The sequence below is a fragment of the Salmo salar genome, unplaced genomic scaffold (genome assembly GCF_965601325.2).
Source record: "Salmo salar unplaced genomic scaffold, fSalSal1 ptg000293l, whole genome shotgun sequence".
Classification (NCBI taxonomy): Eukaryota; Metazoa; Chordata; class Actinopteri; order Salmoniformes; family Salmonidae; genus Salmo; species Salmo salar.
In genome coordinates, this window is record NW_027675346.1 from 431,811 (window position 1) to 454,180 (window position 22,370).

The 22,370-nt window shown below is 42.2% G+C and overlaps 50 non-coding genes across 50 annotated transcripts; all 50 read left to right on the forward strand.

Annotated features, from left to right (window-relative positions):
* The first annotated feature begins 358 nt into the window (after window positions 1–358).
* On the forward strand, window positions 359–477 carry LOC145868412 (5S ribosomal RNA). Its single transcript, XR_014384408.1, has one exon. It is a non-coding gene; the product is annotated as a 5S ribosomal RNA (ribosomal RNA).
* A 409-nt stretch (window positions 478–886) lies between these two features.
* Window positions 887–1,005, forward strand: LOC145871166 (5S ribosomal RNA). The gene has a single exon (XR_014386796.1). It is a non-coding gene; the product is annotated as a 5S ribosomal RNA (ribosomal RNA).
* Window positions 1,006–1,414: 409 nt separating this feature from the next.
* LOC145871167 (5S ribosomal RNA) lies at window positions 1,415–1,533 on the forward strand. The gene has a single exon (XR_014386797.1). It is a non-coding gene; the product is annotated as a 5S ribosomal RNA (ribosomal RNA).
* A 139-nt stretch (window positions 1,534–1,672) lies between these two features.
* LOC145871168 (5S ribosomal RNA) lies at window positions 1,673–1,791 on the forward strand. Its single transcript, XR_014386798.1, has one exon. It is a non-coding gene; the product is annotated as a 5S ribosomal RNA (ribosomal RNA).
* A 409-nt stretch (window positions 1,792–2,200) lies between these two features.
* LOC145871170 (5S ribosomal RNA) lies at window positions 2,201–2,319 on the forward strand. Its single transcript, XR_014386800.1, has one exon. It is a non-coding gene; the product is annotated as a 5S ribosomal RNA (ribosomal RNA).
* Window positions 2,320–2,458: 139 nt separating this feature from the next.
* On the forward strand, window positions 2,459–2,577 carry LOC145871171 (5S ribosomal RNA). Its single transcript, XR_014386801.1, has one exon. It is a non-coding gene; the product is annotated as a 5S ribosomal RNA (ribosomal RNA).
* A 409-nt stretch (window positions 2,578–2,986) lies between these two features.
* Window positions 2,987–3,105, forward strand: LOC145868413 (5S ribosomal RNA). The gene has a single exon (XR_014384409.1). It is a non-coding gene; the product is annotated as a 5S ribosomal RNA (ribosomal RNA).
* Window positions 3,106–3,514: 409 nt separating this feature from the next.
* LOC145869372 (5S ribosomal RNA) lies at window positions 3,515–3,633 on the forward strand. The gene has a single exon (XR_014385368.1). It is a non-coding gene; the product is annotated as a 5S ribosomal RNA (ribosomal RNA).
* Window positions 3,634–4,042: 409 nt separating this feature from the next.
* LOC145868961 (5S ribosomal RNA) lies at window positions 4,043–4,161 on the forward strand. Its single transcript, XR_014384956.1, has one exon. It is a non-coding gene; the product is annotated as a 5S ribosomal RNA (ribosomal RNA).
* A 139-nt stretch (window positions 4,162–4,300) lies between these two features.
* On the forward strand, window positions 4,301–4,419 carry LOC145871172 (5S ribosomal RNA). The gene has a single exon (XR_014386802.1). It is a non-coding gene; the product is annotated as a 5S ribosomal RNA (ribosomal RNA).
* Window positions 4,420–4,828: 409 nt separating this feature from the next.
* On the forward strand, window positions 4,829–4,947 carry LOC145868414 (5S ribosomal RNA). The gene has a single exon (XR_014384410.1). It is a non-coding gene; the product is annotated as a 5S ribosomal RNA (ribosomal RNA).
* A 409-nt stretch (window positions 4,948–5,356) lies between these two features.
* On the forward strand, window positions 5,357–5,475 carry LOC145871173 (5S ribosomal RNA). Its single transcript, XR_014386803.1, has one exon. It is a non-coding gene; the product is annotated as a 5S ribosomal RNA (ribosomal RNA).
* Window positions 5,476–5,884: 409 nt separating this feature from the next.
* LOC145871174 (5S ribosomal RNA) lies at window positions 5,885–6,003 on the forward strand. Its single transcript, XR_014386804.1, has one exon. It is a non-coding gene; the product is annotated as a 5S ribosomal RNA (ribosomal RNA).
* Window positions 6,004–6,142: 139 nt separating this feature from the next.
* On the forward strand, window positions 6,143–6,261 carry LOC145869373 (5S ribosomal RNA). The gene has a single exon (XR_014385369.1). It is a non-coding gene; the product is annotated as a 5S ribosomal RNA (ribosomal RNA).
* A 409-nt stretch (window positions 6,262–6,670) lies between these two features.
* LOC145871175 (5S ribosomal RNA) lies at window positions 6,671–6,789 on the forward strand. The gene has a single exon (XR_014386805.1). It is a non-coding gene; the product is annotated as a 5S ribosomal RNA (ribosomal RNA).
* Window positions 6,790–6,928: 139 nt separating this feature from the next.
* Window positions 6,929–7,047, forward strand: LOC145871176 (5S ribosomal RNA). The gene has a single exon (XR_014386806.1). It is a non-coding gene; the product is annotated as a 5S ribosomal RNA (ribosomal RNA).
* A 409-nt stretch (window positions 7,048–7,456) lies between these two features.
* LOC145868415 (5S ribosomal RNA) lies at window positions 7,457–7,575 on the forward strand. Its single transcript, XR_014384411.1, has one exon. It is a non-coding gene; the product is annotated as a 5S ribosomal RNA (ribosomal RNA).
* Window positions 7,576–7,984: 409 nt separating this feature from the next.
* On the forward strand, window positions 7,985–8,103 carry LOC145871177 (5S ribosomal RNA). Its single transcript, XR_014386807.1, has one exon. It is a non-coding gene; the product is annotated as a 5S ribosomal RNA (ribosomal RNA).
* Window positions 8,104–8,512: 409 nt separating this feature from the next.
* LOC145871178 (5S ribosomal RNA) lies at window positions 8,513–8,631 on the forward strand. Its single transcript, XR_014386808.1, has one exon. It is a non-coding gene; the product is annotated as a 5S ribosomal RNA (ribosomal RNA).
* Window positions 8,632–8,770: 139 nt separating this feature from the next.
* Window positions 8,771–8,889, forward strand: LOC145869375 (5S ribosomal RNA). Its single transcript, XR_014385371.1, has one exon. It is a non-coding gene; the product is annotated as a 5S ribosomal RNA (ribosomal RNA).
* A 409-nt stretch (window positions 8,890–9,298) lies between these two features.
* LOC145871179 (5S ribosomal RNA) lies at window positions 9,299–9,417 on the forward strand. Its single transcript, XR_014386809.1, has one exon. It is a non-coding gene; the product is annotated as a 5S ribosomal RNA (ribosomal RNA).
* Window positions 9,418–9,556: 139 nt separating this feature from the next.
* On the forward strand, window positions 9,557–9,675 carry LOC145871181 (5S ribosomal RNA). Its single transcript, XR_014386811.1, has one exon. It is a non-coding gene; the product is annotated as a 5S ribosomal RNA (ribosomal RNA).
* Window positions 9,676–10,084: 409 nt separating this feature from the next.
* Window positions 10,085–10,203, forward strand: LOC145868416 (5S ribosomal RNA). Its single transcript, XR_014384412.1, has one exon. It is a non-coding gene; the product is annotated as a 5S ribosomal RNA (ribosomal RNA).
* A 409-nt stretch (window positions 10,204–10,612) lies between these two features.
* LOC145871182 (5S ribosomal RNA) lies at window positions 10,613–10,731 on the forward strand. The gene has a single exon (XR_014386812.1). It is a non-coding gene; the product is annotated as a 5S ribosomal RNA (ribosomal RNA).
* Window positions 10,732–10,870: 139 nt separating this feature from the next.
* On the forward strand, window positions 10,871–10,989 carry LOC145871183 (5S ribosomal RNA). The gene has a single exon (XR_014386813.1). It is a non-coding gene; the product is annotated as a 5S ribosomal RNA (ribosomal RNA).
* Window positions 10,990–11,398: 409 nt separating this feature from the next.
* Window positions 11,399–11,517, forward strand: LOC145868418 (5S ribosomal RNA). Its single transcript, XR_014384414.1, has one exon. It is a non-coding gene; the product is annotated as a 5S ribosomal RNA (ribosomal RNA).
* Window positions 11,518–11,926: 409 nt separating this feature from the next.
* Window positions 11,927–12,045, forward strand: LOC145871184 (5S ribosomal RNA). Its single transcript, XR_014386814.1, has one exon. It is a non-coding gene; the product is annotated as a 5S ribosomal RNA (ribosomal RNA).
* A 409-nt stretch (window positions 12,046–12,454) lies between these two features.
* Window positions 12,455–12,573, forward strand: LOC145871185 (5S ribosomal RNA). The gene has a single exon (XR_014386815.1). It is a non-coding gene; the product is annotated as a 5S ribosomal RNA (ribosomal RNA).
* Window positions 12,574–12,712: 139 nt separating this feature from the next.
* Window positions 12,713–12,831, forward strand: LOC145871186 (5S ribosomal RNA). Its single transcript, XR_014386816.1, has one exon. It is a non-coding gene; the product is annotated as a 5S ribosomal RNA (ribosomal RNA).
* A 409-nt stretch (window positions 12,832–13,240) lies between these two features.
* Window positions 13,241–13,359, forward strand: LOC145871187 (5S ribosomal RNA). Its single transcript, XR_014386817.1, has one exon. It is a non-coding gene; the product is annotated as a 5S ribosomal RNA (ribosomal RNA).
* A 139-nt stretch (window positions 13,360–13,498) lies between these two features.
* On the forward strand, window positions 13,499–13,617 carry LOC145869376 (5S ribosomal RNA). Its single transcript, XR_014385372.1, has one exon. It is a non-coding gene; the product is annotated as a 5S ribosomal RNA (ribosomal RNA).
* A 409-nt stretch (window positions 13,618–14,026) lies between these two features.
* LOC145871188 (5S ribosomal RNA) lies at window positions 14,027–14,145 on the forward strand. The gene has a single exon (XR_014386818.1). It is a non-coding gene; the product is annotated as a 5S ribosomal RNA (ribosomal RNA).
* A 409-nt stretch (window positions 14,146–14,554) lies between these two features.
* LOC145871189 (5S ribosomal RNA) lies at window positions 14,555–14,673 on the forward strand. Its single transcript, XR_014386819.1, has one exon. It is a non-coding gene; the product is annotated as a 5S ribosomal RNA (ribosomal RNA).
* A 409-nt stretch (window positions 14,674–15,082) lies between these two features.
* Window positions 15,083–15,201, forward strand: LOC145871190 (5S ribosomal RNA). Its single transcript, XR_014386820.1, has one exon. It is a non-coding gene; the product is annotated as a 5S ribosomal RNA (ribosomal RNA).
* A 139-nt stretch (window positions 15,202–15,340) lies between these two features.
* LOC145872375 (5S ribosomal RNA) lies at window positions 15,341–15,459 on the forward strand. The gene has a single exon (XR_014388007.1). It is a non-coding gene; the product is annotated as a 5S ribosomal RNA (ribosomal RNA).
* Window positions 15,460–15,868: 409 nt separating this feature from the next.
* On the forward strand, window positions 15,869–15,987 carry LOC145871192 (5S ribosomal RNA). Its single transcript, XR_014386822.1, has one exon. It is a non-coding gene; the product is annotated as a 5S ribosomal RNA (ribosomal RNA).
* A 139-nt stretch (window positions 15,988–16,126) lies between these two features.
* Window positions 16,127–16,245, forward strand: LOC145871193 (5S ribosomal RNA). Its single transcript, XR_014386823.1, has one exon. It is a non-coding gene; the product is annotated as a 5S ribosomal RNA (ribosomal RNA).
* Window positions 16,246–16,654: 409 nt separating this feature from the next.
* On the forward strand, window positions 16,655–16,773 carry LOC145871194 (5S ribosomal RNA). The gene has a single exon (XR_014386824.1). It is a non-coding gene; the product is annotated as a 5S ribosomal RNA (ribosomal RNA).
* A 409-nt stretch (window positions 16,774–17,182) lies between these two features.
* LOC145871195 (5S ribosomal RNA) lies at window positions 17,183–17,301 on the forward strand. Its single transcript, XR_014386825.1, has one exon. It is a non-coding gene; the product is annotated as a 5S ribosomal RNA (ribosomal RNA).
* Window positions 17,302–17,710: 409 nt separating this feature from the next.
* LOC145871196 (5S ribosomal RNA) lies at window positions 17,711–17,829 on the forward strand. Its single transcript, XR_014386826.1, has one exon. It is a non-coding gene; the product is annotated as a 5S ribosomal RNA (ribosomal RNA).
* Window positions 17,830–17,968: 139 nt separating this feature from the next.
* On the forward strand, window positions 17,969–18,087 carry LOC145871197 (5S ribosomal RNA). Its single transcript, XR_014386827.1, has one exon. It is a non-coding gene; the product is annotated as a 5S ribosomal RNA (ribosomal RNA).
* Window positions 18,088–18,496: 409 nt separating this feature from the next.
* Window positions 18,497–18,615, forward strand: LOC145871198 (5S ribosomal RNA). The gene has a single exon (XR_014386828.1). It is a non-coding gene; the product is annotated as a 5S ribosomal RNA (ribosomal RNA).
* A 409-nt stretch (window positions 18,616–19,024) lies between these two features.
* LOC145871199 (5S ribosomal RNA) lies at window positions 19,025–19,143 on the forward strand. Its single transcript, XR_014386829.1, has one exon. It is a non-coding gene; the product is annotated as a 5S ribosomal RNA (ribosomal RNA).
* A 409-nt stretch (window positions 19,144–19,552) lies between these two features.
* On the forward strand, window positions 19,553–19,671 carry LOC145871200 (5S ribosomal RNA). Its single transcript, XR_014386830.1, has one exon. It is a non-coding gene; the product is annotated as a 5S ribosomal RNA (ribosomal RNA).
* Window positions 19,672–19,810: 139 nt separating this feature from the next.
* LOC145871201 (5S ribosomal RNA) lies at window positions 19,811–19,929 on the forward strand. Its single transcript, XR_014386831.1, has one exon. It is a non-coding gene; the product is annotated as a 5S ribosomal RNA (ribosomal RNA).
* A 409-nt stretch (window positions 19,930–20,338) lies between these two features.
* LOC145871203 (5S ribosomal RNA) lies at window positions 20,339–20,457 on the forward strand. Its single transcript, XR_014386833.1, has one exon. It is a non-coding gene; the product is annotated as a 5S ribosomal RNA (ribosomal RNA).
* Window positions 20,458–20,596: 139 nt separating this feature from the next.
* LOC145869377 (5S ribosomal RNA) lies at window positions 20,597–20,715 on the forward strand. Its single transcript, XR_014385373.1, has one exon. It is a non-coding gene; the product is annotated as a 5S ribosomal RNA (ribosomal RNA).
* Window positions 20,716–21,124: 409 nt separating this feature from the next.
* LOC145871204 (5S ribosomal RNA) lies at window positions 21,125–21,243 on the forward strand. Its single transcript, XR_014386834.1, has one exon. It is a non-coding gene; the product is annotated as a 5S ribosomal RNA (ribosomal RNA).
* A 409-nt stretch (window positions 21,244–21,652) lies between these two features.
* LOC145871205 (5S ribosomal RNA) lies at window positions 21,653–21,771 on the forward strand. Its single transcript, XR_014386835.1, has one exon. It is a non-coding gene; the product is annotated as a 5S ribosomal RNA (ribosomal RNA).
* Window positions 21,772–22,180: 409 nt separating this feature from the next.
* On the forward strand, window positions 22,181–22,299 carry LOC145871206 (5S ribosomal RNA). Its single transcript, XR_014386836.1, has one exon. It is a non-coding gene; the product is annotated as a 5S ribosomal RNA (ribosomal RNA).
* Window positions 22,300–22,370: the final 71 nt, after the last annotated feature.

The following is a 22,370-nucleotide window of genomic DNA, read 5'->3' on the forward strand; positions in this document are numbered from 1 at the left end:
GTAGTAAGCATTTAATGATGAATTGACTAAATGCAGCTTCCTGCCTTTTTAATAGGATCAAATTTCCTTGTGTTTTCAATTAGCATCTGCCTTGTATTTATAAGACAAACAAGAATATTGTTGCTGAATGCAGCTTGTGTGTGCTTTGTGCTCCTTTGCCCTGTTCAAATGATGAAAGGAAATAAAGTTTGTATTTTATCCAACTACCTGTGCTAAAAAGTGATGGGAACAGTGTTTGTAATTTCTTCTACTTTTTCAGTGACACAAAGTTCAAGCTGCTTATCTAATTGGTGAAAATGCAATGTCTGTTTATCACACTCACTTTGACTATATATGTTGTAGCAAGAGATTGGTTCTCGCTTACGGCCATACCAGCCTGGGTACGCCCGATCTCGTCTGATCTCGGAAGCTAAGCAGGGTCAGGCCTGGTTAGTACTTGGATGGGAGACCGCCTGGGAATACCAGGTGCTGTAAGCATTTTGTCCACGAGGGTGTGCCCCTGCACTATTTCATCAGCAACACTGCCTTGTAGTAAGCATTTAATGATGAATTGACTAAATGCAGCTTCCTGCCTTTTTAATAGGATCAAATTTCCTTGTGTTTTCAATTAGCATCTGCCTTGTATTTATAAGACAAACAAGAATATTGTTGCTGAATGCAGCTTGTGTGTGCTTTGTGCTCCTTTGCCCTGTTCAAATGATGAAAGGAAATAAAGTTTGTATTTTATCCAACTACCTGTGGTAAAAAGTGATGGGAACAGTGTTTGTAATTTCTTCTACTTTTTCAGTGACACAAAGTTCAAGCTGCTTATCTAATTGGTGAAAATGCAATGTCTGTTTATCACACTCACTTTGACTATATATGTTGTAGCAAGAGATTGTTTCTCGCTTACGGCCATACCAGCCTGGGTACGCCCGATCTCGTCTGATCTCGGAAGCTAAGCAGGGTCGGGCCTGGTTAGTACTTGGATGGGAGACCGCCTGGGAATACCAGGTGCTGTAAGCATTTTGTCCACGAGGGTGTGCCCCTGCACTATTTCATCAGCAACACTGCCTTGTAGTAAGCATTTAATGATGAATTGACTAAATGCAGCTTCCTGCCTTTTTAATAGGATCAAATTTCCTTGTGTTTTCAATTAGCATCTGCCTTGTATTTATAAGACAAACAAGAATATTGTTGCTGAATGCAGCTTGTGTGTGCTTTGTGCTCCTTTGCCCTGTTCAAATGATGAAAGGAAATAAAGTTTGTATTTTATCCAACTACCTGTGGTAAAAAGTGATGGGAACAGTGTTTGTAATTTCTTCTACTTTTTCAGTGACACAAAGTTCAAGCTGCTTATCTAATTGGTGAAAATGCAATGTCTGTTTATCACACTCACTTTGACTATATATGTTGTAGCAAGAGATTGTTTCTCGCTTACGGCCATACCAGCCTGGGTACGCCCGATCTCGTCTGATCTCGGAAGCTAAGCAGGGTCGGGCCTGGTTAGTACTTGGATGGGAGACCGCCTGGGAATACCAGGTGCTGTAAGCATTTTGTCCACGAGGGTGTGCTCTTGCACTATTTCATCAGCAACACTGCCTTGTATTAAGCATTTAATGATGAATTGACTAAATGTCTGTTTTATCAGACTCACTTTGACTATATATGTTGTAGCAAGAGATTGTTTCTCGCTTACGGCCATACCAGCCTGGGTACGCCCGATCTCGTCTGATCTCGGAAGCTAAGCAGGGTCGGGCCTGGTTAGTACTTGGATGGGAGACCGCCTGGGAATACCAGGTGCTGTAAGCATTTTGTCCACGAGGGTGTGCCCCTGCACTATTTCATCAGCAACACTGCCTTGTAGTAAGCATTTAAGGATGAATTGACTAAATGCAGCTTCCTGCCTTTTTAATAGGATCAAATTTCCTTGTGTTTTCAATTAGCATCTGCCTTGTATTTATAAGACAAACAAGAATATTGTTGCTGAATGCAGCTTGTGTGTGCTTTGTGCTCCTTTGCCCTGTTCAAATGATGAAAGGAAATAAAGTTTGTATTTTATCCAACTACCTGTGCTAAAAAGTGATGGGAACAGTGTTTGTAATTTCTTCTACTTTTTCAGTGACACAAAGTTCAAGCTGCTTATCTAATTGGTGAAAATGCAATGTCTGTTTATCACACTCACTTTGACTATATATGTTGTAGCAAGAGATTGTTTCTCGCTTACGGCCATACCAGCCTGGGTACGCCCGATCTCGTCTGATCTCGGAAGCTAAGCAGGGTCGGGCCTGGTTAGTACTTGGATGGGAGACCGCCTGGGAATACCAGGTGCTGTAAGCATTTTGTCCACGAGGGTGTGCTCTTGCACTATTTCATCAGCAACACTGCCTTGTATTAAGCATTTAATGATGAATTGACTAAATGTCTGTTTTATCAGACTCACTTTGACTATATATGTTGTAGCAAGAGATTGTTTCTCGCTTACGGCCATACCAGCCTGGGTACGCCCGATCTCGTCTGATCTCGGAAGCTAAGCAGGGTCGGGCCTGGTTAGTACTTGGATGGGAGACCGCCTGGGAATACCAGGTGCTGTAAGCATTTTGTCCACGAGGGTGTGCCCCTGCACTATTTCATCAGCAACACTGCCTTGTAGTAAGCATTTAATGATGAATTGACTAAATGCAGCTTCCTGCCTTTTTAATAGGATCAAATTTCCTTGTGTTTTCAATTAGCATCTGCCTTGTATTTATAAGACAAACAAGAATATTGTTGCTGAATGCAGCTTGTGTGTGCTTTGTGCTCCTTTGCCCTGTTCAAATGATGAAAGGAAATAAAGTTTGTATTTTATCCAACTACCTGTGCTAAAAAGTGATGGGAACAGTGTTTGTAATTTCTTCTACTTTTTCAGTGACACAAAGTTCAAGCTGCTTATCTAATTGGTGAAAATGCAATGTCTGTTTATCACACTCACTTTGACTATATATGTTGTAGCAAGAGATTGGTTCTCGCTTACGGCCATACCAGCCTGGGTACGCCCGATCTCGTCTGATCTCGGAAGCTAAGCAGGGTCAGGCCTGGTTAGTACTTGGATGGGAGACCGCCTGGGAATACCAGGTGCTGTAAGCATTTTGTCCACGAGGGTGTGCCCCTGCACTATTTCATCAGCAACACTGCCTTGTAGTAAGCATTTAATGATGAATTGACTAAATGCAGCTTCCTGCCTTTTTAATAGGATCAAATTTCCTTGTGTTTTCAATTAGCATCTGCCTTGTATTTATAAGACAAACAAGAATATTGTTGCTGAATGCAGCTTGTGTGTGCTTTGTGCTCCTTTGCCCTGTTCAAATGATGAAAGGAAATAAAGTTTGTATTTTATCCAACTACCTGTGGTAAAAAGTGATGGGAACAGTGTTTGTAATTTCTTCTACTTTTTCAGTGACACAAAGTTCAAGCTGCTTATCTAATTGGTGAAAATGCAATGTCTGTTTATCACACTCACTTTGACTATATATGTTGTAGCAAGAGATTGTTTCTCGCTTACGGCCATACCAGCCTGGGTACGCCCGATCTCGTCTGATCTCGGAAGCTAAGCAGGGTCCGGCCTGGTTAGTACTTGGATGGGAGACCGCCTGGGAATACCAGGTGCTGTAAGCATTTTGTCCACGAGGGTGTGCCCCTGCACTATTTCATCAGCAACACTGCTTTGTTGTAAGCATTTAATGATGAATTGACTAAATGCAGCTTCCTGCCTTTTTAATAGGATCAAATTTCCTTGTGTTTTCAATTAGCATCTGCCTTGTATTTATAAGACAAACAAGAATATTGTTGCTGAATGCAGCTTGTGTGTGCTTTGTGCTCCTTTGCCCTGTTCAAATGATGAAAGGAAATAAAGTTTGTATTTTATCCAACTACCTGTGCTAAAAAGTGATGGGAACAGTGTTTGTAATTTCTTCTACTTTTTCAGTGACACAAAGTTCAAGCTGCTTATCTAATTGGTGAAAATGCAATGTCTGTTTATCACACTCACTTTGACTATATATGTTGTAGCAAGAGATTGTTTCTCGCTTACGGCCATACCAGCCTGGGTACGCCCGATCTCGTCTGATCTCGGAAGCTAAGCAGGGTCGGGCCTTGTTAGTACTTGGATGGGAGACCGCCTGGGAATACCAGGTGCTGTAAGCATTTTGTCCACGAGGGTGTGCTCTTGCACTATTTCATCAGCAACACTGCCTTGTATTAAGCATTTAATGATGAATTGACTAAATGTCTGTTTTATCAGACTCACTTTGACTATATATGTTGTAGCAAGAGATTGTTTCTCGCTTACGGCCATACCAGCCTGGGTACGCCCGATCTCGTCTGATCTCGGAAGCTAAGCAGGGTCGGGCCTGGTTAGTACTTGGATGGGAGACCGCCTGGGAATACCAGGTGCTGTAAGCATTTTGTCCACGAGGGTGTGCCCCTGCACTATTTCATCAGCAACACTGCCTTGTAGTAAGCATTTAATGATGAATTGACTAAATGCAGCTTCCTGCCTTTTTAATAGGATCAAATTTCCTTGTGTTTTCAATTAGCATCTGCCTTGTATTTATAAGACAAACAAGAATATTGTTGCTGAATGCAGCTTGTGTGTGCTTTGTGCTCCTTTGCCCTGTTCAAATGATGAAAGGAAATAAAGTTTGTATTTTATCCAACTACCTGTGCTAAAAAGTGATGGGAACAGTGTTTGTAATTTCTTCTACTTTTTCAGTGACACAAAGTTCAAGCTGCTTATCTAATTGGTGAAAATGCAATGTCTGTTTATCACACTCACTTTGACTATATATGTTGTAGCAAGAGATTGGTTCTCGCTTACGGCCATACCAGCCTGGGTACGCCCGATCTCGTCTGATCTCGGAAGCTAAGCAGGGTCAGGCCTGGTTAGTACTTGGATGGGAGACCGCCTGGGAATACCAGGTGCTGTAAGCATTTTGTCCACGAGGGTGTGCCCCTGCACTATTTCATCAGCAACACTGCCTTGTAGTAAGCATTTAATGATGAATTGACTAAATGCAGCTTCCTGCCTTTTTAATAGGATCAAATTTCCTTGTGTTTTCAATTAGCATCTGCCTTGTATTTATAAGACAAACAAGAATATTGTTGCTGAATGCAGCTTGTGTGTGCTTTGTGCTCCTTTGCCCTGTTCAAATGATGAAAGGAAATAAAGTTTGTATTTTATCCAACTACCTGTGGTAAAAAGTGATGGGAACAGTGTTTGTAATTTCTTCTACTTTTTCAGTGACACAAAGTTCAAGCTGCTTATCTAATTGGTGAAAATGCAATGTCTGTTTATCACACTCACTTTGACTATATATGTTGTAGCAAGAGATTGTTTCTCGCTTACGGCCATACCAGCCTGGGTACGCCCGATCTCGTCTGATCTCGGAAGCTAAGCAGGGTCGGGCCTGGTTAGTACTTGGATGGGAGACCGCCTGGGAATACCAGGTGCTGTAAGCATTTTGTCCACGAGGGTGTGCCCCTGCACTATTTCATCAGCAACACTGCCTTGTAGTAAGCATTTAATGATGAATTGACTAAATGCAGCTTCCTGCCTTTTTAATAGGATCAAATTTCCTTGTGTTTTCAATTAGCATCTGCCTTGTATTTATAAGACAAACAAGAATATTGTTGCTGAATGCAGCTTGTGTGTGCTTTGTGCTCCTTTGCCCTGTTCAAATGATGAAAGGAAATAAAGTTTGTATTTTATCCAACTACCTGTGGTAAAAAGTGATGGGAACAGTGTTTGTAATTTCTTCTACTTTTTCAGTGACACAAAGTTCAAGCTGCTTATCTAATTGGTGAAAATGCAATGTCTGTTTATCACACTCACTTTGACTATATATGTTGTAGCAAGAGATTGTTTCTCGCTTACGGCCATACCAGCCTGGGTACGCCCGATCTCGTCTGATCTCGGAAGCTAAGCAGGGTCGGGCCTGGTTAGTACTTGGATGGGAGACCGCCTGGGAATACCAGGTGCTGTAAGCATTTTGTCCACGAGGGTGTGCTCTTGCACTATTTCATCAGCAACACTGCCTTGTATTAAGCATTTAATGATGAATTGACTAAATGTCTGTTTTATCAGACTCACTTTGACTATATATGTTGTAGCAAGAGATTGTTTCTCGCTTACGGCCATACCAGCCTGGGTACGCCCGATCTCGTCTGATCTCGGAAGCTAAGCAGGGTCCGGCCTGGTTAGTACTTGGATGGGAGACCGCCTGGGAATACCAGGTGCTGTAAGCATTTTGTCCACGAGGGTGTGCCCCTGCACTATTTCATCAGCAACACTGCTTTGTTGTAAGCATTTAATGATGAATTGACTAAATGCAGCTTCCTGCCTTTTTAATAGGATCAAATTTCCTTGTGTTTTCAATTAGCATCTGCCTTGTATTTATAAGACAAACAAGAATATTGTTGCTGAATGCAGCTTGTGTGTGCTTTGTGCTCCTTTGCCCTGTTCAAATGATGAAAGGAAATAAAGTTTGTATTTTATCCAACTACCTGTGCTAAAAAGTGATGGGAACAGTGTTTGTAATTTCTTCTACTTTTTCAGTGACACAAAGTTCAAGCTGCTTATCTAATTGGTGAAAATGCAATGTCTGTTTATCACACTCACTTTGACTATATATGTTGTAGCAAGAGATTGTTTCTCGCTTACGGCCATACCAGCCTGGGTACGCCCGATCTCGTCTGATCTCGGAAGCTAAGCAGGGTCGGGCCTGGTTAGTACTTGGATGGGAGACCGCCTGGGAATACCAGGTGCTGTAAGCATTTTGTCCACGAGGGTGTGCTCTTGCACTATTTCATCAGCAACACTGCCTTGTATTAAGCATTTAATGATGAATTGACTAAATGTCTGTTTTATCAGACTCACTTTGACTATATATGTTGTAGCAAGAGATTGTTTCTCGCTTACGGCCATACCAGCCTGGGTACGCCCGATCTCGTCTGATCTCGGAAGCTAAGCAGGGTCGGGCCTGGTTAGTACTTGGATGGGAGACCGCCTGGGAATACCAGGTGCTGTAAGCATTTTGTCCACGAGGGTGTGCCCCTGCACTATTTCATCAGCAACACTGCCTTGTAGTAAGCATTTAATGATGAATTGACTAAATGCAGCTTCCTGCCTTTTTAATAGGATCAAATTTCCTTGTGTTTTCAATTAGCATCTGCCTTGTATTTATAAGACAAACAAGAATATTGTTGCTGAATGCAGCTTGTGTGTGCTTTGTGCTCCTTTGCCCTGTTCAAATGATGAAAGGAAATAAAGTTTGTATTTTATCCAACTACCTGTGGTAAAAAGTGATGGGAACAGTGTTTGTAATTTCTTCTACTTTTTCAGTGACACAAAGTTCAAGCTGCTTATCTAATTGGTGAAAATGCAATGTCTGTTTATCACACTCACTTTGACTATATATGTTGTAGCAAGAGATTGGTTCTCGCTTACGGCCATACCAGCCTGGGTACGCCCGATCTCGTCTGATCTCGGAAGCTAAGCAGGGTCAGGCCTGGTTAGTACTTGGATGGGAGACCGCCTGGGAATACCAGGTGCTGTAAGCATTTTGTCCACGAGGGTGTGCCCCTGCACTATTTCATCAGCAACACTGCCTTGTAGTAAGCATTTAATGATGAATTGACTAAATGCAGCTTCCTGCCTTTTTAATAGGATCAAATTTCCTTGTGTTTTCAATTAGCATCTGCCTTGTATTTATAAGACAAACAAGAATATTGTTGCTGAATGCAGCTTGTGTGTGCTTTGTGCTCCTTTGCCCTGTTCAAATGATGAAAGGAAATAAAGTTTGTATTTTATCCAACTACCTGTGGTAAAAAGTGATGGGAACAGTGTTTGTAATTTCTTCTACTTTTTCAGTGACACAAAGTTCAAGCTGCTTATCTAATTGGTGAAAATGCAATGTCTGTTTATCACACTCACTTTGACTATATATGTTGTAGCAAGAGATTGTTTCTCGCTTACGGCCATACCAGCCTGGGTACGCCCGATCTCGTCTGATCTCGGAAGCTAAGCAGGGTCGGGCCTGGTTAGTACTTGGATGGGAGACCGCCTGGGAATACCAGGTGCTGTAAGCATTTTGTCCACGAGGGTGTGCCCCTGCACTATTTCATCAGCAACACTGCCTTGTAGTAAGCATTTAATGATGAATTGACTAAATGCAGCTTCCTGCCTTTTTAATAGGATCAAATTTCCTTGTGTTTTCAATTAGCATCTGCCTTGTATTTATAAGACAAACAAGAATATTGTTGCTGAATGCAGCTTGTGTGTGCTTTGTGCTCCTTTGCCCTGTTCAAATGATGAAAGGAAATAAAGTTTGTATTTTATCCAACTACCTGTGGTAAAAAGTGATGGGAACAGTGTTTGTAATTTCTTCTACTTTTTCAGTGACACAAAGTTCAAGCTGCTTATCTAATTGGTGAAAATGCAATGTCTGTTTATCACACTCACTTTGACTATATATGTTGTAGCAAGAGATTGTTTCTCGCTTACGGCCATACCAGCCTGGGTACGCCCGATCTCGTCTGATCTCGGAAGCTAAGCAGGGTCGGGCCTGGTTAGTACTTGGATGGGAGACCGCCTGGGAATACCAGGTGCTGTAAGCATTTTGTCCACGAGGGTGTGCTCTTGCACTATTTCATCAGCAACACTGCCTTGTATTAAGCATTTAATGATGAATTGACTAAATGTCTGTTTTATCAGACTCACTTTGACTATATATGTTGTAGCAAGAGATTGTTTCTCGCTTACGGCCATACCAGCCTGGGTACGCCCGATCTCGTCTGATCTCGGAAGCTAAGCAGGGTCCGGCCTGGTTAGTACTTGGATGGGAGACCGCCTGGGAATACCAGGTGCTGTAAGCATTTTGTCCACGAGGGTGTGCCCCTGCACTATTTCATCAGCAACACTGCTTTGTTGTAAGCATTTAATGATGAATTGACTAAATGCAGCTTCCTGCCTTTTTAATAGGATCAAATTTCCTTGTGTTTTCAATTAGCATCTGCCTTGTATTTATAAGACAAACAAGAATATTGTTGCTGAATGCAGCTTGTGTGTGCTTTGTGCTCCTTTGCCCTGTTCAAATGATGAAAGGAAATAAAGTTTGTATTTTATCCAACTACCTGTGCTAAAAAGTGATGGGAACAGTGTTTGTAATTTCTTCTACTTTTTCAGTGACACAAAGTTCAAGCTGCTTATCTAATTGGTGAAAATGCAATGTCTGTTTATCACACTCACTTTGACTATATATGTTGTAGCAAGAGATTGTTTCTCGCTTACGGCCATACCAGCCTGGGTACGCCCGATCTCGTCTGATCTCGGAAGCTAAGCAGGGTCGGGCCTGGTTAGTACTTGGATGGGAGACCGCCTGGGAATACCAGGTGCTGTAAGCATTTTGTCCACGAGGGTGTGCTCTTGCACTATTTCATCAGCAACACTGCCTTGTATTAAGCATTTAATGATGAATTGACTAAATGTCTGTTTTATCAGACTCACTTTGACTATATATGTTGTAGCAAGAGATTGTTTCTCGCTTACGGCCATACCAGCCTGGGTACGCCCGATCTCGTCTGATCTCGGAAGCTAAGCAGGGTCGGGCCTGGTTAGTACTTGGATGGGAGACCGCCTGGGAATACCAGGTGCTGTAAGCATTTTGTCCACGAGGGTGTGCCCCTGCACTATTTCATCAGCAACACTGCCTTGTAGTAAGCATTTAATGATGAATTGACTAAATGCAGCTTCCTGCCTTTTTAATAGGATCAAATTTCCTTGTGTTTTCAATTAGCATCTGCCTTGTATTTATAAGACAAACAAGAATATTGTTGCTGAATGCAGCTTGTGTGTGCTTTGTGCTCCTTTGCCCTGTTCAAATGATGAAAGGAAATAAAGTTTGTATTTTATCCAACTACCTGTGGTAAAAAGTGATGGGAACAGTGTTTGTAATTTCTTCTACTTTTTCAGTGACACAAAGTTCAAGCTGCTTATCTAATTGGTGAAAATGCAATGTCTGTTTATCACACTCACTTTGACTATATATGTTGTAGCAAGAGATTGGTTCTCGCTTACGGCCATACCAGCCTGGGTACGCCCGATCTCGTCTGATCTCGGAAGCTAAGCAGGGTCAGGCCTGGTTAGTACTTGGATGGGAGACCGCCTGGGAATACCAGGTGCTGTAAGCATTTTGTCCACGAGGGTGTGCCCCTGCACTATTTCATCAGCAACACTGCCTTGTAGTAAGCATTTAATGATGAATTGACTAAATGCAGCTTCCTGCCTTTTTAATAGGATCAAATTTCCTTGTGTTTTCAATTAGCATCTGCCTTGTATTTATAAGACAAACAAGAATATTGTTGCTGAATGCAGCTTGTGTGTGCTTTGTGCTCCTTTGCCCTGTTCAAATGATGAAAGGAAATAAAGTTTGTATTTTATCCAACTACCTGTGCTAAAAAGTGATGGGAACAGTGTTTGTAATTTCTTCTACTTTTTCAGTGACACAAAGTTCAAGCTGCTTATCTAATTGGTGAAAATGCAATGTCTGTTTATCACACTCACTTTGACTATATATGTTGTAGCAAGAGATTGTTTCTCGCTTACGGCCATACCAGCCTGGGTACGCCCGATCTCGTCTGATCTCGGAAGCTAAGCAGGGTCGGGCCTGGTTAGTACTTGGATGGGAGACCGCCTGGGAATACCAGGTGCTGTAAGCATTTTGTCCACGAGGGTGTGCTCTTGCACTATTTCATCAGCAACACTGCCTTGTATTAAGCATTTAATGATGAATTGACTAAATGTCTGTTTTATCAGACTCACTTTGACTATATATGTTGTAGCAAGAGATTGTTTCTCGCTTACGGCCATACCAGCCTGGGTACGCCCGATCTCGTCTGATCTCGGAAGCTAAGCAGGGTCGGGCCTGGTTAGTACTTGGATGGGAGACCGCCTGGGAATACCAGGTGCTGTAAGCATTTTGTCCACGAGGGTGTGCCCCTGCACTATTTCATCAGCAACACTGCCTTGTAGTAAGCATTTAATGATGAATTGACTAAATGCAGCTTCCTGCCTTTTTAATAGGATCAAATTTCCTTGTGTTTTCAATTAGCATCTGCCTTGTATTTATAAGACAAACAAGAATATTGTTGCTGAATGCAGCTTGTGTGTGCTTTGTGCTCCTTTGCCCTGTTCAAATGATGAAAGGAAATAAAGTTTGTATTTTATCCAACTACCTGTGCTAAAAAGTGATGGGAACAGTGTTTGTAATTTCTTCTACTTTTTCAGTGACACAAAGTTCAAGCTGCTTATCTAATTGGTGAAAATGCAATGTCTGTTTATCACACTCACTTTGACTATATATGTTGTAGCAAGAGATTGGTTCTCGCTTACGGCCATACCAGCCTGGGTACGCCCGATCTCGTCTGATCTCGGAAGCTAAGCAGGGTCAGGCCTGGTTAGTACTTGGATGGGAGACCGCCTGGGAATACCAGGTGCTGTAAGCATTTTGTCCACGAGGGTGTGCCCCTGCACTATTTCATCAGCAACACTGCCTTGTAGTAAGCATTTAATGATGAATTGACTAAATGCAGCTTCCTGCCTTTTTAATAGGATCAAATTTCCTTGTGTTTTCAATTAGCATCTGCCTTGTATTTATAAGACAAACAAGAATATTGTTGCTGAATGCAGCTTGTGTGTGCTTTGTGCTCCTTTGCCCTGTTCAAATGATGAAAGGAAATAAAGTTTGTATTTTATCCAACTACCTGTGGTAAAAAGTGATGGGAACAGTGTTTGTAATTTCTTCTACTTTTTCAGTGACACAAAGTTCAAGCTGCTTATCTAATTGGTGAAAATGCAATGTCTGTTTATCACACTCACTTTGACTATATATGTTGTAGCAAGAGATTGTTTCTCGCTTACGGCCATACCAGCCTGGGTACGCCCGATCTCGTCTGATCTCGGAAGCTAAGCAGGGTCGGGCCTGGTTAGTACTTGGATGGGAGACCGCCTGGGAATACCAGGTGCTGTAAGCATTTTGTCCACGAGGGTGTGCCCCTGCACTATTTCATCAGCAACACTGCCTTGTAGTAAGCATTTAATGATGAATTGACTAAATGCAGCTTCCTGCCTTTTTAATAGGATCAAATTTCCTTGTGTTTTCAATTAGCATCTGCCTTGTATTTATAAGACAAACAAGAATATTGTTGCTGAATGCAGCTTGTGTGTGCTTTGTGCTCCTTTGCCCTGTTCAAATGATGAAAGGAAATAAAGTTTGTATTTTATCCAACTACCTGTGGTAAAAAGTGATGGGAACAGTGTTTGTAATTTCTTCTACTTTTTCAGTGACACAAAGTTCAAGCTGCTTATCTAATTGGTGAAAATGCAATGTCTGTTTATCACCCTCACTTTGACTATATATGTTGTAGCAAGAGATTGTTTCTCGCTTACGGCCATACCAGCCTGGGTACGCCCGATCTCGTCTGATCTCGGAAGCTAAGCAGGGTCGGGCCTGGTTAGTACTTGGATGGGAGACCGCCTGGGAATACCAGGTGCTGTAAGCATTTTGTCCACGAGGGTGTGCTCTTGCACTATTTCATCAGCAACACTGCCTTGTATTAAGCATTTAATGATGAATTGACTAAATGTCTGTTTTATCAGACTCACTTTGACTATATATGTTGTAGCAAGAGATTGTTTCTCGCTTACGGCCATACCAGCCTGGGTACGCCCGATCTCGTCTGATCTCGGAAGCTAAGCAGGGTCGGGCCTGGTTAGTACTTGGATGGGAGACCGCCTGGGAATACCAGGTGCTGTAAGCATTTTGTCCACGAGGGTGTGCCCCTGCACTATTTCATCAGCAACACTGCCTTGTAGTAAGCATTTAATGATGAATTGACTAAATGCAGCTTCCTGCCTTTTTAATAGGATCAAATTTCCTTGTGTTTTCAATTAGCATCTGCCTTGTATTTATAAGACAAACAAGAATATTGTTGCTGAATGCAGCTTGTGTGTGCTTTGTGCTCCTTTGCCCTGTTCAAATGATGAAAGGAAATAAAGTTTGTATTTTATCCAACTACCTGTGCTAAAAAGTGATGGGAACAGTGTTTGTAATTTCTTCTACTTTTTCAGTGACACAAAGTTCAAGCTGCTTATCTAATTGGTGAAAATGCAATGTCTGTTTATCACACTCACTTTGACTATATATGTTGTAGCAAGAGATTGTTTCTCGCTTACGGCCATACCAGCCTGGGTACGCCCGATCTCGTCTGATCTCGGAAGCTAAGCAGGGTCGGGCCTGGTTAGTACTTGGATGGGAGACCGCCTGGGAATACCAGGTGCTGTAAGCATTTTGTCCACGAGGGTGTGCTCTTGCACTATTTCATCAGCAACACTGCCTTGTATTAAGCATTTAATGATGAATTGACTAAATGTCTGTTTTATCAGACTCACTTTGACTATATATGTTGTAGCAAGAGATTGTTTCTCGCTTACGGCCATACCAGCCTGGGTACGCCCGATCTCGTCTGATCTCGGAAGCTAAGCAGGGTCCGGCCTGGTTAGTACTTGGATGGGAGACCGCCTGGGAATACCAGGTGCTGTAAGCATTTTGTCCACGAGGGTGTGCCCCTGCACTATTTCATCAGCAACACTGCTTTGTTGTAAGCATTTAATGATGAATTGACTAAATGCAGCTTCCTGCCTTTTTAATAGGATCAAATTTCCTTGTGTTTTCAATTAGCATCTGCCTTGTATTTATAAGACAAACAAGAATATTGTTGCTGAATGCAGCTTGTGTGTGCTTTGTGCTCCTTTGCCCTGTTCAAATGATGAAAGGAAATAAAGTTTGTATTTTATCCAACTACCTGTGCTAAAAAGTGATGGGAACAGTGTTTGTAATTTCTTCTACTTTTTCAGTGACACAAAGTTCAAGCTGCTTATCTAATTGGTGAAAATGCAATGTCTGTTTATCACACTCACTTTGACTATATATGTTGTAGCAAGAGATTGTTTCTCGCTTACGGCCATACCAGCCTGGGTACGCCCGATCTCGTCTGATCTCGGAAGCTAAGCAGGGTCGGGCCTGGTTAGTACTTGGATGGGAGACCGCCTGGGAATACCAGGTGCTGTAAGCATTTTGTCCACGAGGGTGTGCCCCTGCACTATTTCATCAGCAACACTGCCTTGTAGTAAGCATTTAAGGATGAATTGACTAAATGCAGCTTCCTGCCTTTTTAATAGGATCAAATTTCCTTGTGTTTTCAATTAGCATCTGCCTTGTATTTATAAGACAAACAAGAATATTGTTGCTGAATGCAGCTTGTGTGTGCTTTGTGCTCCTTTGCCCTGTTCAAATGATGAAAGGAAATAAAGTTTGTATTTTATCCAACTACCTGTGCTAAAAAGTGATGGGAACAGTGTTTGTAATTTCTTCTACTTTTTCAGTGACACAAAGTTCAAGCTGCTTATCTAATTGGTGAAAATGCAATGTCTGTTTATCACACTCACTTTGACTATATATGTTGTAGCAAGAGATTGTTTCTCGCTTACGGCCATACCAGCCTGGGTACGCCCGATCTCGTCTGATCTCGGAAGCTAAGCAGGGTCGGGCCTGGTTAGTACTTGGATGGGAGACCGCCTGGGAATACCAGGTGCTGTAAGCATTTTGTCCACGAGGGTGTGCCCCTGCACTATTTCATCAGCAACACTGCCTTGTAGTAAGCATTTAATGATGAATTGACTAAATGCAGCTTCCTGCCTTTTTAATAGGATCAAATTTCCTTGTGTTTTCAATTAGCATCTGCCTTGTATTTATAAGACAAACAAGAATATTGTTGCTGAATGCAGCTTGTGTGTGCTTTGTGCTCCTTTGCCCTGTTCAAATGATGAAAGGAAATAAAGTTTGTATTTTATCCAACTACCTGTGGTAAAAAGTGATGGGAACAGTGTTTGTAATTTCTTCTACTTTTTCAGTGACACAAAGTTCAAGCTGCTTATCTAATTGGTGAAAATGCAATGTCTGTTTATCACACTCACTTTGACTATATATGTTGTAGCAAGAGATTGTTTCTCGCTTACGGCCATACCAGCCTGGGTACGCCCGATCTCGTCTGATCTCGGAAGCTAAGCAGGGTCGGGCCTGGTTAGTACTTGGATGGGAGACCGCCTGGGAATACCAGGTGCTGTAAGCATTTTGTCCACGAGGGTGTGCTCTTGCACTATTTCATCAGCAACACTGCCTTGTATTAAGCATTTAATGATGAATTGACTAAATGTCTGTTTTATCAGACTCACTTTGACTATATATGTTGTAGCAAGAGATTGTTTCTCGCTTACGGCCATACCAGCCTGGGTACGCCCGATCTCGTCTGATCTCGGAAGCTAAGCAGGGTCGGGCCAGGTTAGTACTTGGATGGGAGACCGCCTGGGAATACCAGGTGCTGTAAGCATTTTGTCCACGAGGGTGTGCCCCTGCACTATTTCATCAGCAACACTGCCTTGTAGTAAGCATTTAATGATGAATTGACTAAATGCAGCTTCCTGCCTTTTTAATAGGATCAAATTTCCTTGTGTTTTCAATTAGCATCTGCCTTGTATTTATAAGACAAACAAGAATATTGTTGCTGAATGCAGCTTGTGTGTGCTTTGTGCTCCTTTGCCCTGTTCAAATGATGAAAGGAAATAAAGTTTGTATTTTATCCAACTACCTGTGCTAAAAAGTGATGGGAACAGTGTTTGTAATTTCTTCTACTTTTTCAGTGACACAAAGTTCAAGCTGCTTATCTAATTGGTGAAAATGCAATGTCTGTTTATCACACTCACTTTGACTATATATGTTGTAGCAAGAGATTGTTTCTCGCTTACGGCCATACCAGCCTGGGTACGCCCGATCTCGTCTGATCTCGGAAGCTAAGCAGGGTCGGGCCTGGTTAGTACTTGGATGGGAGACCGCCTGGGAATACCAGGTGCTGTAAGCATTTTGTCCACGAGGGTGTGCTCTTGCACTATTTCATCAGCAACACTGCCTTGTATTAAGCATTTAATGATGAATTGACTAAATGTCTGTTTTATCAGACTCACTTTGACTATATATGTTGTAGCAAGAGATTGTTTCTCGCTTACGGCCATACCAGCCTGGGTACGCCCGATCTCGTCTGATCTCGGAAGCTAAGCAGGGTCGGGCCTGGTTAGTACTTGGATGGGAGACCGCCTGGGAATACCAGGTGCTGTAAGCATTTTGTCCACGAGGGTGTGCCCCTGCACTATTTCATCAGCAACACTGCTTTGTAGTAAGCATTTAATGATGAATTGACTAAATGCAGCTTCCTGCCTTTTTAATAGGATCAAATTTCCTTGTGTTTTCAATTAGCATCTGCCTTGTATTTATAAGACAAACAAGAATATTGTTGCTGAATGCAGCTTGTGTGTGCTTTGTGCTCCTTTGCCCTGTTCAAATGATGAAAGGAAATAAAGTTTGTATTTTATCCAACTACCTGTGCTAAAAAGTGATGGGAACAGTGTTTGTAATTTCTTCTACTTTTTCAGTGACACAAAGTTCAAGCTGCTTATCTAATTGGTGAAAATGCAATGTCTGTTTATCACACTCACTTTGACTATATATGTTGTAGCAAGAGATTGTTTCTCGCTTACGGCCATACCAGCCTGGGTACGCCCGATCTCGTCTGATCTCGGAAGCTAAGCAGGGTCGGGCCTGGTTAGTACTTGGATGGGAGACCGCCTGGGAATACCAGGTGCTGTAAGCATTTTGTCCACGAGGGTGTGCCCCTGCACTATTTCATCAGCAACACTGCTTTGTAGTAAGCATTTAATGATGAATTGACTAAATGCAGCTTCCTGCCTTTTTAATAGGATCAAATTTCCTTGTGTTTTCAATTAGCATCTGCCTTGTATTTATAAGACAAACAAGAATATTGTTGCTGAATGCAGCTTGTGTGTGCTTTGTGCTCCTTTGCCCTGTTCAAATGATGAAAGGAAATAAAGTTTGTATTTTATCCAACTACCTGTGCTAAAAAGTGATGGGAACAGTGTTTGTAATTTCTTCTACTTTTTCAGTGACACAAAGTTCAAGCTGCTTATCTAATTGGTGAAAATGCAATGTCTGTTTATCACACTCACTTTGACTATATATGTTGTAGCAAGAGATTGTTTCTCGCTTACGGCCATACCAGCCTGGGTACGCCCGATCTCGTCTGATCTCGGAAGCTAAGCAGGGTCGGGCCTGGTTAGTACTTGGATGGGAGACCGCCTGGGAATACCAGGTGCTGTAAGCATTTTGTCCACGAGGGTGTGCCCCTGCACTATTTCATCAGCAACACTGCCTTGTAGTAAGCATTTAAGGATGAATTGACTAAATGCAGCTTCCTGCCTTTTTAATAGGATCAAATTTCCTTGTGTTTTCAATTAGCATCTGCCTTGTATTTATAAGACAAACAAGAATATTGTTGCTGAATGCAGCTTGTGTGTGCTTTGTGCTCCTTTGCCCTGTTCAAATGATGAAAGGAAATAAAGTTTGTATTTTATCCAACTACCTGTGCTAAAAAGTGATGGGAACAGTGTTTGTAATTTCTTCTACTTTTTCAGTGACACAAAGTTCAAGCTGCTTATCTAATTGGTGAAAATGCAATGTCTGTTTATCACACTCACTTTGACTATATATGTTGTAGCAAGAGATTGTTTCTCGCTTACGGCCATACCAGCCTGGGTACGCCCGATCTCGTCTGATCTCGGAAGCTAAGCAGGGTCGGGCCTGGTTAGTACTTGGATGGGAGACCGCCTGGGAATACCAGGTGCTGTAAGCATTTTGTCCACGAGGGTGTGCTCTTGCACTATTTCATCAGCAACACTGCCTTGTATTAAGCATTTAATGATGAATTGACTAAATGTCTGTTTTATCAGACTCACTTTGACTATATATGTTGTAGCAAGAGATTGTTTCTCGCTTACGGCCATACCAGCCTGGGTACGCCCGATCTCGTCTGATCTCGGAAGCTAAGCAGGGTCGGGCCTGGTTAGTACTTGGATGGGAGACCGCCTGGGAATACCAGGTGCTGTAAGCATTTTGTCCACGAGGGTGTGCCCCTGCACTATTTCATCAGCAACACTGCCTTGTAGTAAGCATTTAAGGATGAATTGACTAAATGCAGCTTCCTGCCTTTTTAATAGGATCAAATTTCCTTGTGTTTTCAATTAGCATCTGCCTTGTATTTATAAGACAAACAAGAATATTGTTGCTGAATGCAGCTTGTGTGTGCTTTGTGCTCCTTTGCCCTGTTCAAATGATGAAAGGAAATAAAGTTTGTATTTTATCCAACTACCTGTGGTAAAAAGTGATGGGAACAGTGTTTGTAATTTCTTCTACTTTTTCAGTGACACAAAGTTCAAGCTGCTTATCTAATTGGTGAAAATGCAATGTCTGTTTATCACACTCACTTTGACTATATATGTTGTAGCAAGAGATTGTTTCTCGCTTACGGCCATACCAGCCTGGGTACGCCCGATCTCGTCTGATCTCGGAAGCTAAGCAGGGTCGGGCCTGGTTAGTACTTGGATGGGAGACCGCCTGGGAATACCAGGTGCTGTAAGCATTTTGTCCACGAGGGTGTGCCCCTGCACTATTTCATCAGCAACACTGCCTTGTAGTAAGCATTTAAGGATGAATTGACTAAATGCAGCTTCCTGCCTTTTTAATAGGATCAAATTTCCTTGTGTTTTCAATTAGCATCTGCCTTGTATTTATAAGACAAACAAGAATATTGTTGCTGAATGCAGCTTGTGTGTGCTTTGTGCTCCTTTGCCCTGTTCAAATGATGAAAGGAAATAAAGTTTGTATTTTATCCAACTACCTGTGGTAAAAAGTGATGGGAACAGTGTTTGTAATTTCTTCTACTTTTTCAGTGACACAAAGTTCAAGCTGCTTATCTAATTGGTGAAAATGCAATGTCTGTTTATCACACTCACTTTGACTATATATGTTGTAGCAAGAGATTGTTTCTCGCTTACGGCCATACCAGCCTGGGTACGCCCGATCTCGTCTGATCTCGGAAGCTAAGCAGGGTCGGGCCTGGTTAGTACTTGGATGGGAGACCGCCTGGGAATACCAGGTGCTGTAAGCATTTTGTCCACGAGGGTGTGCCCCTGCACTATTTCATCAGCAACACTGCCTTGTAGTAAGCATTTAATGATGAATTGACTAAATGCAGCTTCCTGCCTTTTTAATAGGATCAAATTTCCTTGTGTTTTCAATTAGCATCTGCCTTGTATTTATAAGACAAACAAGAATATTGTTGCTGAATGCAGCTTGTGTGTGCTTTGTGCTCCTTTGCCCTGTTCAAATGATGAAAGGAAATAAAGTTTGTATTTTATCCAACTACCTGTGGTAAAAAGTGATGGGAACAGTGTTTGTAATTTCTTCTACTTTTTCAGTGACACAAAGTTCAAGCTGCTTATCTAATTGGTGAAAATGCAATGTCTGTTTATCACACTCACTTTGACTATATATGTTGTAGCAAGAGATTGTTTCTCGCTTACGGCCATACCAGCCTGGGTACGCCCGATCTCGTCTGATCTCGGAAGCTAAGCAGGGTCGGGCCTGGTTAGTACTTGGATGGGAGACCGCCTGGGAATACCAGGTGCTGTAAGCATTTTGTCCACGAGGGTGTGCTCTTGCACTATTTCATCAGCAACACTGCCTTGTATTAAGCATTTAATGATGAATTGACTAAATGTCTGTTTTATCAGACTCACTTTGACTATATATGTTGTAGCAAGAGATTGTTTCTCGCTTACGGCCATACCAGCCTGGGTACGCCCGATCTCGTCTGATCTCGGAAGCTAAGCAGGGTCGGGCCTGGTTAGTACTTGGATGGGAGACCGCCTGGGAATACCAGGTGCTGTAAGCATTTTGTCCACGAGGGTGTGCCCCTGCACTATTTCATCAGCAACACTGCCTTGTAGTAAGCATTTAAGGATGAATTGACTAAATGCAGCTTCCTGCCTTTTTAATAGGATCAAATTTCCTTGTGTTTTCAATTAGCATCTGCCTTGTATTTATAAGACAAACAAGAATATTGTTGCTGAATGCAGCTTGTGTGTGCTTTGTGCTCCTTTGCCCTGTTCAAATGATGAAAGGAAATAAAGTTTGTATTTTATCCAACTACCTGTGCTAAAAAGTGATGGGAACAGTGTTTGTAATTTCTTCTACTTTTTCAGTGACACAAAGTTCAAGCTGCTTATCTAATTGGTGAAAATGCAATGTCTGTTTATCACACTCACTTTGACTATATATGTTGTAGCAAGAGATTGTTTCTCGCTTACGGCCATACCAGCCTGGGTACGCCCGATCTCGTCTGATCTCGGAAGCTAAGCAGGGTCGGGCCTGGTTAGTACTTGGATGGGAGACCGCCTGGGAATACCAGGTGCTGTAAGCATTTTGTCCACGAGGGTGTGCTCTTGCACTATTTCATCAGCAACACTGCCTTGTATTAAGCATTTAATGATGAATTGACTAAATGTCTGTTTTATCAGACTCACTTTGACTATATATGTTGTAGCAAGAGATTGTTTCTCGCTTACGGCCATACCAGCCTGGGTACGCCCGATCTCGTCTGATCTCGGAAGCTAAGCAGGGTCCGGCCTGGTTAGTACTTGGATGGGAGACCGCCTGGGAATACCAGGTGCTGTAAGCATTTTGTCCACGAGGGTGTGCCCCTGCACTATTTCATCAGCAACACTGCTTTGTTGTAAGCATTTAATGATGAATTGACTAAATGCAGCTTCCTGCCTTTTTAATAGGATCAAATTTCCTTGTGTTTTCAATTAGCATCTGCCTTGTATTTATAAGACAAACAAGAATATTGTTGCTGAATGCAGCTTGTGTGTGCTTTGTGCTCCTTTGCCCTGTTCAAATGATGAAAGGAAATAAAGTTTGTATTTTATCCAACTACCTGTGCTAAAAAGTGATGGGAACAGTGTTTGTAATTTCTTCTACTTTTTCAGTGACACAAAGTTCAAGCTGCTTATCTAATTGGTGAAAATGCAATGTCTGTTTATCACACTCACTTTGACTATATATGTTGTAGCAAGAGATTGTTTCTCGCTTACGGCCATACCAGCCTGGGTACGCCCGATCTCGTCTGATCTCGGAAGCTAAGCAGGGTCGGGCCTGGTTAGTACTTGGATGGGAGACCGCCTGGGAATACCAGGTGCTGTAAGCATTTTGTCCACGAGGGTGTGCCCCTGCACTATTTCATCAGCAACACTGCCTTGTAGTAAGCATTTAAGGATGAATTGACTAAATGCAGCTTCCTGCCTTTTTAATAGGATCAAATTTCCTTGTGTTTTCAATTAGCATCTGCCTTGTATTTATAAGACAAACAAGAATATTGTTGCTGAATGCAGCTTGTGTGTGCTTTGTGCTCCTTTGCCCTGTTCAAATGATGAAAGGAAATAAAGTTTGTATTTTATCCAACTACCTGTGCTAAAAAGTGATGGGAACAGTGTTTGTAATTTCTTCTACTTTTTCAGTGACACAAAGTTCAAGCTGCTTATCTAATTGGTGAAAATGCAATGTCTGTTTATCACACTCACTTTGACTATATATGTTGTAGCAAGAGATTGTTTCTCGCTTACGGCCATACCAGCCTGGGTACGCCCGATCTCGTCTGATCTCGGAAGCTAAGCAGGGTCGGGCCTGGTTAGTACTTGGATGGGAGACCGCCTGGGAATACCAGGTGCTGTAAGCATTTTGTCCACGAGGGTGTGCCCCTGCACTATTTCATCAGCAACACTGCCTTGTAGTAAGCATTTAATGATGAATTGACTAAATGCAGCTTCCTGCCTTTTTAATAGGATCAAATTTCCTTGTGTTTTCAATTAGCATCTGCCTTGTATTTATAAGACAAACAAGAATATTGTTGCTGAATGCAGCTTGTGTGTGCTTTGTGCTCCTTTGCCCTGTTCAAATGATGAAAGGAAATAAAGTTTGTATTTTATCCAACTACCTGTGGTAAAAAGTGATGGGAACAGTGTTTGTAATTTCTTCTACTTTTTCAGTGACACAAAGTTCAAGCTGCTTATCTAATTGGTGAAAATGCAATGTCTGTTTATCACACTCACTTTGACTATATATGTTGTAGCAAGAGATTGTTTCTCGCTTACGGCCATACCAGCCTGGGTACGCCCGATCTCGTCTGATCTCGGAAGCTAAGCAGGGTCGGGCCTGGTTAGTACTTGGATGGGAGACCGCCTGGGAATACCAGGTGCTGTAAGCATTTTGTCCACGAGGGTGTGCTCTTGCACTATTTCATCAGCAACACTGCCTTGTATTAAGCATTTAATGATG